Raw genomic sequence first — 14,339 nt, 5'->3', positions numbered from 1 at the left:
TTTTTTCTTGTAAAGAGGAACTAAACAATTTAATATCTGCACAAGGATGTGTCCTCCTCCCTCATACTGTTTTCCATTCATTCATTCAACCACCAAATATTTACTCCACACCTACTATGCACTATACACTGTCAGGTAAAAAAACAAAGCACATCAATCATTATCACTACAACACCAAACTGTAGTTTCTCATTATAACTGTACTTCCACCCAGGTGGCTCAGTGGTAAAAAATCCACCCACCAAAGCAGGAGATGAAGGTTCAATCTCTGGGTCGGGAAGATTCCCTGGAGAAGGAAACAGCAACTCACTCCAGTACTTTTGCCTGGAAAATCCCATGGACAGAGGAGCCTGGCAAGCTACAGTTCAAGGAGTTGCAGAAGAGTCAGACATGACTTAGCAACGAAACACATTGTAACCATGCTTCTCTGCCCCAAACTACCTGGCACTTAGTCCCAGAGTGGCCTGACATCAGCTTCAAAAGACAGTCTCTTTTTTACTATTTCCAACTGTGGCCAGAGAATACAAAGAGCAGCCTCTTAATTCTATAAAGAGATTGTAGCAATTGCCAAGAGACAACCACTGTGGCTGCTATTTTTAAAAGTTATCAATTCAAGAGTTGAAGCATCTGGCTTCAGGGTTTACGCCATTAAAATGATGGGCACACAAAGTGAAGGAAGCTGAAGACTGCCCTGCGAGCAGAAGAAACAGAAAATTTCATTTAGAAATTCAAAATTCAGGAAAAAAGCAGAAGCTTTAACGCTATATGAAAGAACTGGAGTCTACAAATAGAAATCAAGAGAATGGACTAAAAGTCAGGAAATTATCAACTCAGCATAAAGTAACTATGACATAAAGGAGTAAATGATAGGAACAGTGATCTGTTTGTTCCCATATCAAAGTATCCTGGGCATCTTTTCCAATTTTCATTCTTTAACTAAATTATGGCTACTTTCCTAACTAGTTCCAGAAAAATAGGACAAACCAATGTCACATTTTTATCAGTCAAACTGAAGAAAAGCTGTGAGCTCCAAGATTTCCTGATCATTTTTTACAGCCATTCATTTCTATCATTGCACTGTAATGTGAGGCAGAGACCCTGAATTGCTTGTCTGTGCCTCTTAATTCTCTTTTGACAAGCACTTTCAAAGGTGGAAGGACCTCCAGCTGACTGACTGCACTGAAAGGTTCTAGGGGCCAAAATCCATCATCTTCACAAACTTCAAACATTATTAATTTAACATAAATCGACCTTAGACTGGCTTTAAGGCTAGGCAAATAATTTAGCATCTTTAACATCTGTATCTCAGATTCTCAAGGATACGTTTTGATGATAAATAACAATATATGCAGAAGTGCTTTAAGGCTTGGCTCAAGAGTCCTGCATAAATTGAAGGACTGTACTACACTGAGGTCTCCAGCCCAATTTAAAATAACCCCAGTGAAATTTACACATTAACTTACAACACAAGGATAGCAATTGTTGATAAACAGTAAACACAGTTACAGTTCTACATAAAGTCCTGCCATTTGAAAGCTAAAAGATCCCACATACCTATTCCTTCTTTTCAAGGTGAGAAATCAAACCTCGGCTGGGTGGGGATGATACTGATACTTGGCCCTAGACTCAAGTTGCTGTATCAAGCATTTCTCATTTCCCAGAATTATAAATCCTCACTCCTCCAACCGACGATATGGCCGTTTAAAAGGGCTAATAAATCCTTAATGACCAACCATGTCTTGTCCCCTCCACTTTCCCTCCAACATCCTCTACCGTTTCTCGTTTCTCGTCCTATCCAGGAGACCTGCAGGTAACAGAAGTCTGATTAGAATGAAACTCTTATCAGATCTCACAATCAAGGATGCAATTTGACAACTGCTCACGCTGATCAATGGCAACGTTTCGGTTCTCTTTTAATTTGGGGGGCCACAGCACCCGGAAATGAAATCTCAAGCGCAATCCACTTTGCACAACCCTATCGTTTCCGTAAGTTGTGCCCTTCTGCGAGCGCGGGGTGCACGACACTGAGGGGACCGCGGACCCCTAAGGCACGGTTACCCTGCCTCCCGCCTCGGGCCTGGAGGTCACTCGCGCCTCACGGCCACGAGGTGGGCCCGCGGGCGCGCGATCCCCCCACCCCGGGCCGCCGCAACGGGCGCTCGGCAGGACACTAGGGCGGCACCGGGGCCAGTCGGCTCTGGGGACGGCGTCCGGGCGCAAGGGTGGGTCAACTCGACAGACCCCCGGCTTCCTGAGGCGCCCCCAGGTAAGGCCCGCCCCTCAGGCGGGCCGAGGAAGCGGCGGCCTCGGTCGCGTCCCTTCAGCCGCTTTTACGACCGGCGGGAGCCCGCTCAGGGCCAACGAGGTGGGGCGCCCGACCGGGGCCGGTCTCTAAGGCAGCCGCCGCTCGGGGACCGCTCGGGGCACCGGTGCCCAGCCCCTCAGGGAGGCGCCCCGCCCTCAGACGGCCCCCGCCCGGCGCGCGCCACGCACCGCGCCCCGCCCGCGGGCCGGCCCGCACTTTCCCGCCTCGCCTAGCCTCGCCAGGGGCGGGGGTCGCGCGCCCTCCCAAGCCCCCACGCCGCTCACCTGCAGGGCCCTAGGCTCGCTCCATGGCCGCCCGCGCGGTGCGGTGCGGCGCGGCCCCGGCCGCCCCCGCCGCCTCCGGGGAGGGGCAGCCCCACGCCGCGTTCACCGCCCCCAGCCGCCGCTACTGCGGCTCCCGCCCACCCCTGGCCCGGCCATTCCCTGGCCACCTCTCCCGGCGCTAAGCCGGCGGTCCCACACCCACCCCCCCGCCTCCGCGGCTCGCGACTGTTGGTACCGTCCTAGCCTAACGCCTTCCCTGCGGCCAATCCAAGGGCTTCTTCCGCGAGGCTCCGCCCCTCCCGCCCCGGTGGGCGGGTCTACTGGACTCACTCCGGACCGCCCTGCTTAACCCTTTGCGTCCCGGGCCGGCCCAGGTTAACTCTCTCGACGCCGACTCAAGCCGCTCCTGCTTCTCCCTGTCGCCCCACCCCGCTTACATAAATTGTCCACTCACTAGCCTTCGCTTTCTCTTTCCTGGTTTTCGTGAAGCAGATAGGCAGCCAGGCAGCGGGACTGGAAGCCGCGGTCCCTAAGTTCTGTTTGTGAGAAACAGTTTCCCTCCTCCTCTTACCCATTTTGCCTCCACTGCTTCTGCCTGTGCAAAAGTAACCTCTTGCCCAAAAGAGGCCAACCTTCCCATCTTGAGAGCTCTTCCTTTGGACCAGACAAGAGCTCCCCGCTAACATTTTGCAGCATTTAACAAAAAGTGTGACTAGTTTGCTGTAAGTTTCTGAACGTCTGTCTTTTGCAAAGGACTGTAAGGCCCATGAGGGCAGGGCAGTTGTGCCTGGGTTTCCAATGCCTGACTCAGTAGACTCCCTATGTGTGTATAATTTTGTTATGTTTTGACCTTGCTGCCCGACTTGTGAGATTGAAAGCACCAAGTCTTAACCACTGGACTGGCAGGGAACTCCCTCCTTGTAAACAATCTGAACTAAAGATCCTTTCTTTTCTTAAATTGTCTCCTTTCCACTGACTTCATACAGTGCATCCACTGTATAATGTATCTATTCGTTTATTCATCATATACTAAGCTTGGACTTCAGTGTTCCCATCCCTGAAATACTGTAATGCATATTGATCCATGTGAAAAGGTGTGTGATGGGAGAGACGGGGCTGACTCTTCCGGCTTTCAGTTCAGTTCAGTTGCTGGGGTGTGTCCGACTCATGGACTATAGCACGCCAGGCTTCCCTGTCCATCACCAAATTCGGGAGTTTACTCAAACTCATGTCCATCGAGTCGGTGATGCCATCCAACCATCTCATCTTCTGTCATCCCCTTCTCCTCCTGCCTTCAATCTTTCCCAGCATCAGGGTCTTTTCAAATGATTCAGTTCTTCGCATCAGGTGGTTGAAGTATTGGAGTTTCAGCTTCAGCATCAGTCCTTCCAATCAATATTCAGGACTGATTTCCTCTAAGATGGACTGGTTGGATCTCCTTGTTGTCCAAGGGACTCTCGAGAGTCTTCTCCAACACCACAGTTCAAAAGCATCAATTCTTTGGCACTCAGCTTTCTTTATAGTCCAACTCTCGCATCCATACACAACTACTGGAAAAACCGTAGCTTTGACTAGATGGACTTTTGTTGGCAAAGTAATGTCTCTGCTTTTTAATATGCTGTCTAGGTTGGTCATAACTTTTCTTCTTCTGGCTTTAGAGTTCATTTAAGCAAGGGAAAGAACTCCTTACTGGCTGTGTAATATTGGGCGTGCCACTTGATCCTTCAGAATATTGATTTCTTTATCTGGAAAATGGGAGTTAATCATGGGACCTACTTCACAGGGTTGTTGTGAGAACTACATAAGGAAATGTGTGGGGAGAAGACTTGCAGATTATTGCATAATGTTATTATTCATATGTATATTTATTAAGCACTTAGTATTGGGAGATCTTAGAGGAAAAATTGGTCTTTATACCTGTCCCAGACAATCTAGTTACAGAGGGAGCCCCTTTGCAGAAAGCATGAAATCAGTGCAAGAATGAGTACACGGTCAAATGCCAGAGGAGTTGTATCAGCCTTGCACTGGATGTATTTGAGAATGTTTGGAGGTCATTTTCTGACCATGGAAATGAGCTGGGTATTAATGAGAGTCTACCTGATTTCTCTACACAGGAACATTGGTCTGCCTGCAGTCAGCTAATCCTCCTGAACCTTGTTCATTATATCAGGAGATCATAAAGCAAAGGGCAAATCAATGTTTCCTCTAAGAAACTTTGTCCCCAAAGGACTCTTTCTTACCTGTAATGCTGATAAAGACAGCAAGGATGGACTGTCCAACTGGTACTCGGGAGAAGCTCGGTGCATCCAGCAGTCTTAGTTCCCTAATGTCTTTAGGGACATTCAGAGAGAAGGGTTTGTGACTTCTCCAGGCAACCCACTCCAGGGCTTAATTTCACATCTATCAAATCCTTCCATCCACCCCGCTGTGCTGCAGGACATACACACTTTCTCCTCTTCTGTCCTGGGTTTGGGGCCTCTGTGTTAAATGTAAAACTGTTCTGTCCCCCAGTGTTCTCTCCACTAGGCCCCATTATCCAGGCTCTTTGTGCATGTATGTATAGCACTAGGACCCCAGGTTGTGTTTCTGCCCTCCTCCTGTAATGGGCCTTACTGCCCAGCCAATCAACAGTCAATATGTTCTAGGACTGTGGGGGATGCAGTCATTTAGGAAGGGGACTCTGCCTTCAAAGAGTTTACACAACTAGTGCACAGGAAGCAGCTGCAAGGAATGCGGAGTACTTAAATTATGCAGCACAGGCTCTGTGATCACTGCAAGAATCGAGGCCCAGGAAGATAGTGTGGGCTGGTATTGCCAGGGAGGGAAGATTGAGGTGAGCAAAATACAAGTGGGAGAAGAAAGGGACAATAAGAACTGAAGTTAGGCAGTGCTATATGAATTTAAAGACAGACATCCTTAGATGATTCACCATTGGGAGAATTGTTTGTTCCTTCCTCCCTTCCTTTCCTCCTGCATCCTCCCCCCCCACCTTTTCTTCCTCCCTCCTTCAACAAAGGTCTACCAAGTGCCAGACACTGAACTGGACCCAGGCCATGCAAGGACCAAGAAGTTCAGGTCCTCATCCTTGAGAAGCTTACCGTCCAATACGGAGAAACAGGCTGGAAGGGCAGGCGGAGCCCCCCGTTAGTTAGGTCTGAGCGCTTTGCCAAGGCTTCTTTGATGCTTCTTTCACAACTCACGTGGTATCTTGTGGTTCTAGGTATCTTTGTCTGATCACCCCCTTTGCCTCTCTCTCCCCTGTCCTTGAACTGCAAGGCTTTTAAAGACACAGACTGTCTTTATTTCATCTTTATTTCCATCTGTGGTTCTGCCTCACACAGGGTGGCATCTCTGCACTGATGTGTGGAAGTGAGTTTGGGTTGAAATCAGAGCAGGGGTGGGGCTGTCCCCCTCCAGCCTAGGGCAGTGCACTTCCCGCAGGATGCCCAACCCCCCCATCTTCATCCCTGAAAATGTTAACTTATCTCTCAGATGCTGCTTACTCAGGAAGACTTTCATGATTTTTCTAACTGTGCATGTTTTCCTGGGCTTCTGAGTCTCAGTCCTCTGTACCTCTCCTGTGGTGTGGTTTGTATTATTGATGTCTTTGGGGGATATGTCTGACCTCGTCCCCTGACGGGTAAACCCTTTGAAGCTGAAAACAGTGTTTTATTCACATCTGTATCTCCCATAGTACACAACGCATGGTAGCTCCTCAACATTTGAAAGAGTTTTAGGAGAGCAAGTCCTGCAGACGTGGAGGATTGGGAGCACTGGAGGTTTCTTTCTTGGCCCCTTCATCATTGTAAGCATTTCCCTTCAACTCTTTTAGAATTTCCAAGTATCTGACAGTTTGTCAAGCCCTAGGACTCCAAGAACCGCCCAGCAATCCCAGGGTGTAAGGGGAATACTGTCTCAAGGCGCCTGTACACATGAACACAGCACACACTCCTCCTTTTCAGAGCATACACCCACTGTGATGGATCCTGCTGAAACTTACTAGGTCGATTCTGTACCAAGAAATTTGAAGGGAGCAGTCGGAGAGAGCTCACGTGGGTCCAAAGCGCTTGGAGCCTGGGAGGAGGTGGTGGAAGGGCGAGTGAGTGAAGGAGCGGGCATGCTCTGCCTTGCTGCCTCCAGGGTAGGTTTGTTCCCTGCATAGGGCTCTCTGTGGACGCTGCTTCTGCATTTCTTTCCCAACTGGGCAAAGACATCAGTACAACCATACCACAAGAGAGGTACAAAGTACTGAGTCTCATTTTGCCACCAGCTTTGCAGAACTATTTCTAGCCCACCCTTTGCTTACAGCATCGGGACTGCTCATTTAATCCGTCCTGTGGAACCTGGGTCGTGCCCAGACCCACTCAAGTCCCAGGGACAGCATCTCATACACACACACACACACCCTTCATTGTCTAGAAATTCAGAATGCATATTAACTGTTTTTGGTTATTTTCTTTCTACACTAGTATTATGGTTTTTATTAAAGAGCAGCTTTATTGAGCTATAGGTTACATACCATAAAACTCACCTGTACAAAGCATGCAATGGTTTTTGTTACAGAGTTGAGCAACCATTATATAATCTAATTTTAGAATATTTTCATCACCCTGAAACTAATATGTGCTATTTTCTCTTTTATTCTAGAAATATATTTATCTAAATACAAATATTTATCAAAACTAAAAATATACTTCATTTTGGTTTTTTAATCTGCTCATTAAAAGCAAAAATAAAAAAACCCATTATGGACAAAGTGAAATTCCTAGAATTATCGAGAATGCAAAGGGGTTACAGCTCACAAAGAGTATTTCACTTAACTGCCGTGTATGGCTGAAACCAGGCTTCCCTGGTGGCTCAGCAGTAAAGAATCTGTCTACCAATGCAAAAGGTGCAAGTTTGATCCCTGGGTCGGTAAGATCCTCTGGAGAAACAAATGGAAACCCACTCCAGTATTCTTGCCTGGGAAATCCCATGGACAGAGGAGCCTGGTGGGCTACAGTCCATGCGACCACAAAATAGATACGACTTAGTGACAAAACAACAGCATGGCTGAAATAATTGAATTACCCAGGCCAAAAATCCATACTTTGTTGGAGTGTGTGCTCTTGAGTGCATGTCCAGGGCCACGTTTTGGAATGTTTTCCAGTTCTTTGGGCCTTTTTCTAATGCCAGTGGGCACTCCAGTGGATTTGGCAGAGATAACATTGCAGATTCCAAATTGTAAATTCCCACAAGGTAGGCATTTTGTAATGTGCTTAGGATGCTACCACATGCACAGGGATATTTAACACCCCCAGCTTTTTTTTTTTTTTTTTTTGCTGTGATGCAAGCTCTTTTATTTTCACTAACTCAATTTAATGCATGAAGTAATTGCATTAATTACTGCATGAGGTAATTACAGCCACATGGAAGCTCTGAGCTCCTCAAACTCAGCTCCCATCACCCACAGGTAATGTGCTGAGTTACTTAACAGGTAAGTTAAGCTGAGACTCTTTGAGCCTCTCTCAGAACTAACTCAAGGATGTCCTAAAGCTGCAGTCCTCAATCTGGCCACACACGAATTTTGAAAACATTGCTGTGCCTGCCCCCATCCTCAAATATTTGAATTTAATTATCTTAGGAGGAGGTCCTAGCAAGGGTAGTTTTAAAGAGCTCCTGGCTTACTTTAATTTGCAACCCAGTCTGAGAACCACTGTTCCACTAGTGACTAAGCCAGGATCCTATTAATCAACTGAATTGTATGAAATTGCCATCTTTTTTTTTTCATTTATTTTTATTAGTTGGAGGCTAATTACTTTACTGAAATTGCCATCTTCAGGGCAGCAAAACCAGTTCAATATCGGCAATTTCATACAATTTAGTCTAATATATATATGCGACAGGTTTTTATTTTCTACGGGGAGGTAGGACTGTCCTTCCAAAGGCATTCACGGAAAACCAGTCATTTCTCTCCAACCCCCGTCCTGAAGGTAATAAAGATGTGGCATGGAAGCCAATGACCTCTTCTGTCAAGATGCTGCCCCTTGATGGACCAGACCCCCGCATATCCTCTTCCAGTGAAGTTAAGTCTTTCAGAAGCCTGGTGCTGCCAGGCATGAAGGGAAATGAGCAAAGTAGGCTGAGGATGAGACAACCAGCGGTTTCCAGGGAACATGAGAGAAAGACTTTGTCCCTCCTTCAAAGTCATTTATGTTTAAGAATATGTTTTGTTTTGTTTTGTTTTTTACTGTTTTTTAATTTCTTTTATTTATTTATTTGCTTTTGGTTGCATTGGGTCTCTGTTGCTACTCCTGGGCTTTCTCTAGTTGCAGCGAGCAGGGGCCACTCTTCGTTGCAGTGCAAAGGCTTCTCATTGCGGTGACATCTCATTGCAGAGTGCAGGCTCTAGGTCATGCCGGCTCAGCAGCGCAGCTCGTGGGCTCTAGAGTGTGGACTCAATGCTCCATGGCATGTGGAACCTTCCTGGACCAGGGACTGAACTTGTGTCCCCTGCATTGGCAGGTGGATTCTTAAGTCGATTGCACCACCAGGGAAGTCCAAAAAGATATATTTTCAGTACAGGGCAAGCCAAATAAAACACATGGATGGGGGAAATCCGGTTCTCAGGCCTGCGGTTTTTGTGACCCTGTCCTGGAAGGCAGATGTTCCTGGAAGAGGGAGGTGGCCCAGGACAGAGGAGGACAAGATACTGGACGCAGCGGGCCTAGGATCCCAGGGAGAAAGCAGCCAGAAGCTCACTGGTGTGCCCCAGGGGACCCTGTAGGAGAAATGGGGAAGCAAGACATGTTGGCACAGGGGACCCCTTGGGGGAGGGAGCACAGGGCACCCATAAGAGGACTGTGCAAGCATTCTCAGAGAGGTTAGCAAACTGCTGGCAGATGTGGTGCTACCGGGATAGCATTTTTTTCTATGGCCATGCACAAGAAAAGGGGGCAGGGGGGAAAGAAAAACAGTTTAAGACACTCTCTGACCTGTTTCTCCTTTGGCATTCTGGTCTTTGTTCACTGTGGCGACCACTCACCCAAGCCTGAAGTACCCACTCTCCTAGAAGCATTATTCTCACCCATCTCCAGTCAGTACTAAGTTTTGCCAACCCAGGTTTCCTAAAGACTCCTCAAATCCAGCTCCTTCCCTCCAGCCTCACCCCTGCAGCTCCTGTTCAGGCTCAGTTTTCTCCCTGCTGGATTATGGCAGCATAATCCTTTCCAACCTCTCCGTCTCTAATCTTTCCACCTTAACCCCTTGCTATCCGTTCCAGAATATCCATATAGAAAGCCCCATCTGGAAAGATCTTTCCGAAAGGAAATCTGGGGACCTCCCTGGTGGTCCAGTGGCTAAGACTCCACGCATCCAATGCTGGGGGTCCTGGGTTCAATCCCTGGTCAGGGAACTAGATCCCATGTGTTGCAACTAAGAGCAAAGATCCCATGTGCTGCATCTGAGACCCATGCAGCCAAATAAATAAATATTTTAAAACAAAACAAAACAAATTATATACCTACCTGCTTATAAACTTTCAGTGACCTGAAGATGGTAGCCCAAGGTTCTCAGCAGAGCATATAGAACCTCAGGGCTGGGAGTCACAGCCTTCTTGCACAGACTCATCAGCCTTCTTGGCCACACATTTTATGTTCTAGAAAAGCATAACTGTGTAAAGCTCTCCTGCATACCCCCTGCTAGTTCATGCCTATGTGCTTTTGTTCAAATTGTTCTCCATCTGGAATTCCTTTCCTACCTTCCTCCAGCCTTACTCATCCATAAAATGTCATCTTTAAGGAAAAGCTAAGTACCCCATCACTCAGCTCGCCTAGGCCTCTGCACATCCCTCTATATTATAGTGACTGAAGGTCTTTCTTCTGTTTAAAATATAGGGATTTACTGTACATTTCCCTCTGAACTTTGGATACATCCTATAAATTTTGGTATCTTGCATTTTGTTTTCATTTTCTAATTCCCCTTGTGATTACTTCTTTGATCTACTGGTTTTTTAGGAGTGCATTGTTTAATTTCCACATGTTTGTGAATTTCCCAAATTTCCTTCTATTATTGATTTCTAATTTCATTCCATCATGGTTATAAAACATACTTTGTGTGACTTTAGTTTTTTTAAATCTCTGAGGCCTGTATTATAGTCTAACACATGAGCAGTCCTAGAATGCTTCTATTGCACTTGAAGAAAATGCATGTTCTGCTTTTTGTTGGGTGGTGTGTTCTATAGGTCTCTACTTCTAGTTGGTTTTTAGCATTGTTCAAGTTTTCTATTTTCTTGTTGATATTCTGCATAGCTATTTTATCCATTATTGAAAATAGGTATGTATTAAAGTTGTGGCTTCCCTGGTGGCTCAGCTGTAAAGGATCCACCTACAATGCAGGAGATGCAGGTTTGATCTCTGGGTCGGGAAGATCCCCTGAAGGGGGGCATGGCAATCCACCCCCGTATTCTTGCCTGGAGAAGCCCATGGACAGAGGAGCCCGGCAGACTATGGTCCCTGGGGTCTCTAGGAATCAAACACAACTAATGCAGCTGAGCACACAGGCACACATGTATTAAAGTCACTATTCTTGTTGAATTGTCTGTTTTTCTTTCAATTCTGTCAGTTTTTGCTTTATGTATTTTGCAGCACCATTATTAGGTGCATGTGTGGTTTTAATAGTTATATCTTCTGGATGACTTAATCCTTTATCTTTCTAAAATGTCCTTCTTTGTCTCGAGCAACATTTTTTTTTAAAGTCTGTTTTGTCTGATATTAGTGTAGCTACCCAAACTCTTTTTGATTACTCTTTGTATGGAATATCTTTTACCATCCTTTCTCTCTTTTAAATCCATCCTGTCAGTATTTACCTTTTAGTTAGAATATTTAATCCAATTAATGTACAAATAAGGTAGGATTTGTTTGCTATTTTGATATTTGTTATCTCTGTGTCTTGTGACCTTTTGTTCCTTTACTCATCCATTAATGCCTTCTTTTGTGTTAAATCAGTATTTTCTAGCATACCATTTTTTAATTCCCTTGTTTCTTTTACTATGTATTTTTGAGTCATTTTCTTTGTGATTTCCCTGGTGATTACAATTACCATCTTAATTTATAACGTTCAGTTCAGTCGCTCAGTCATGTCCGACTCTTTGTGACCCCATGAATCACAGCACGCCAGGCCTCCCTGTCCATCACAAACTCCCTGAGTTTACTCAAGACTCATGTCCATTGAGTCGGTGATGCCATCCAGCCATCTCATCCTCTGTTGTCCCCTCTCCTCCTGCCCCCCAATCCCTCCCAGCACCAGGGTCTTTTCCAATGAGTCAACTCTTCGCATGAGGTGGCCAAAGTATTGGAGTTTCAGCTTCAGCATCAGTCCTTCCAATGAACACCCAGGACTGATCTCCTTTAGGATGGACTGGTTGGATCTCCTTGCAGTCCAAGGGACTCTCAAGAGTCTTCTCCAACACCACAGTTCAAAAGCATCAATTCTTCGGTGCTCAGCTTTCTTCACAGTTCAACTCTCACATCCATACATGACCACTGAAAAAACCACAGCCTTGACTAGATGGACCTTTGTTGGCAAAGCAATGTCTGCTTTTTAATATGCTATCTAGGTTGGTCATAACTTTCCTTCCAAGGAGTAAGCGTCTTTTAATTTCATGGCTGCAATCACCATCTGCAGTGATTTTGGAGCCCCAAAATTTATAACAGTGTAGTTCAAATTAATGCCAACTTTAATATAGTACATGAAGCTTCGCACCTATATAGCTTCTCCTTTCCTCTGTGCTCTTTTGTTATATAAGCTAAATCTTTATGCATTGTGTGTCAGTCAGTACATATTTATAATCATTACTTTCTTCTTATATTGAAATCATCTATTTCTCACACTGACTGAAAACTCTTTGAGGGTATGGGCTATGTCTTACTCTATTTGTATACCGAGAAACTGGTAAGAGTGTCTGGTACACAGTAGTTGCTCAATAAATATATGTTGACTGAAAATAAAGTGAATGGAACACTGAATATGTAAACTGAGACTATAGAACTTTTACAAGATCACTGAATAAGGATGCATAGTTTGAACTAAACTCACATCGTCATTAATTATGATATTTGTATACATGTTTAGGAAAGTCACTTATTATTAAGTTATTCTCAGGCAATTCCATTTGTTTAGCTCTCAGAAAGTATTGCATTTCATTGTGTTAGTCACTCAGTCATGTCCAATTCTTTGCAACCCCGTGGACTGTAGTCAGCCAGGTTCCTCTGTCCATGGGATTCTCCAGGCATGAATACTGGAGTGGGTTGCCATTTCCTTCTCCAGGGGATCTTCCTAACCCTGGGCTCAAACCCAGGTCTTCTGCATTGCAGGCAGATTCTTTACTGTCTGAGCCACGAGGGAAGCCCTATGAAAGGAGTGGTTCCATATAGAGAATTGATTGTGGGTGGCCCTTCTTAGTATCTGCTTGGTGCTCATGTCCTGGGTTGGGAGGGTAGTGCAGATGGATTACTCCCTGGTTAGGTCAGTCAGGTGGGAGGGGAGGAGAGGGAGAGGAAGGGAGGAAAAAGGGTGTCAGAAGGATGGAGAACTGCTTTGAGAATGTTGCTTCAGAAAAGTGCTTACAGAGGGAAGCAAACCAACCTCAAAAGGGAAAACCTTTCATAATAACAGTTGGGCAACATTACCTAATGTCAGCAATAGAGCAGTTCAATGTCCTTTCAGGGACCTCAAAGTAATTAAGTTTCATGCAAGAATGTACTGACTTTGGATTTGGTCCAGTCTCCTCGTGTTACTGATGTAGAAACAGGTCTGGAGTTGGGGTAAGTTGCCCACAGTAACACAATTGGTTAGAGTAGAATTGGAACTAGAGGTTGGATTTCAACACCAGTTCTCCCTCCTGGTACCCAATGGATGGAGTTGTCTGATTAATTAGGACCACCTTCTCACCTCACCTAGTCCTCCCTATCAGGAAAGAGCTATAGCTCTCTGGATCTGGCTAGTGGTGTCTTTCACCTACATGTGTGACTCTTACTTATATGGGGTGGACACTACTGGCTTTCCATTCTATAGTCATTCTTTCACGCTTCCCGCTGCTTTCAGCCTCTGGCAGGGGCTGGACATGCCCAAAGTTGTTTTCCCAGCTTCCCATGCTGCGAGAACAGGGACATATAACCAATCCCAACTGATGGGACCTGAAGAGAAATTATCTGGAGGGTTCCTAGAGATTATCCTCCTTACTAAAAAGAGAATGACAAGGAAAAATGCCCAACTTCCTGCCTTGGGATGTGTCTCTCTGAAGAGGTTAGTATGCAACCTGGCAGCAACTTTATAACCATGAGGGTGGAAGCCTAAAAACAGGGCCAACCATCTGAAGAAGGCAGAAAGGAAGCATAGAAAGTGCCAGATGATTTTCTCCCCTATTTTTAAAGTCCTAAAGATATCATGTAAGTAGAAGATTATAGGCATATAGCTCCATGAAATTTCACACACTGAACATACCTATTTAACCAGCATCTTCTAATCACTATCTCCCACAAAGTTAGACACTATCCTGATCTCTAACATCATAGACAAGTTTACCTACTTTTGTGCCTTGCGTAGATGGAACCTGATTGGATCCTGACTGATACGTCCTTTTTTGGCTGCTCTGGATTTAGTGTTTGTATAAAATGGTGTGGTTTGGATTTCTGACTCATCAGAAATCCACCAGATGCAATCGAAATATTAAAGCAATTCAGCCACTCACAGAACCAGCCATGAAGTCTGAA

At 45.5% G+C, this 14,339-nt stretch overlaps 1 protein-coding gene across 6 annotated transcripts in view; it reads right to left on the bottom strand.

Moving 5' to 3' along the window:
• Positions 1 to 2,679, bottom strand: part of FAM20B (FAM20B glycosaminoglycan xylosylkinase) — a 43,291-nt gene extending 40,612 nt beyond the window's left edge. Inside the window, exon 1 of one of the 6 annotated variants that reach the window (XM_061160811.1) lies at positions 2,590 to 2,679. The gene's annotated coding sequence lies outside the window, so the exon portion shown is untranslated. Of the gene's footprint in view, positions 1 to 1,554; positions 1,702 to 1,733; positions 1,756 to 2,589 lie in introns of those variants that run through there. The other 5 variants (XM_061160815.1, XM_061160812.1, XM_061160814.1 and 2 more) reach the window with 5 other exon arrangements.
• Between the last annotated feature and the right edge of the window lie 11,660 nt (positions 2,680 to 14,339).

Source organism: Dama dama, chromosome 14 (genome assembly GCF_033118175.1).
Source record: "Dama dama isolate Ldn47 chromosome 14, ASM3311817v1, whole genome shotgun sequence".
NCBI classification, from domain to species: Eukaryota; Metazoa; Chordata; class Mammalia; order Artiodactyla; family Cervidae; genus Dama; species Dama dama.
The sequence above is the reverse complement of the archived record's forward strand: the minus strand, read 5'-3'. Positions and strand labels throughout refer to the sequence as shown.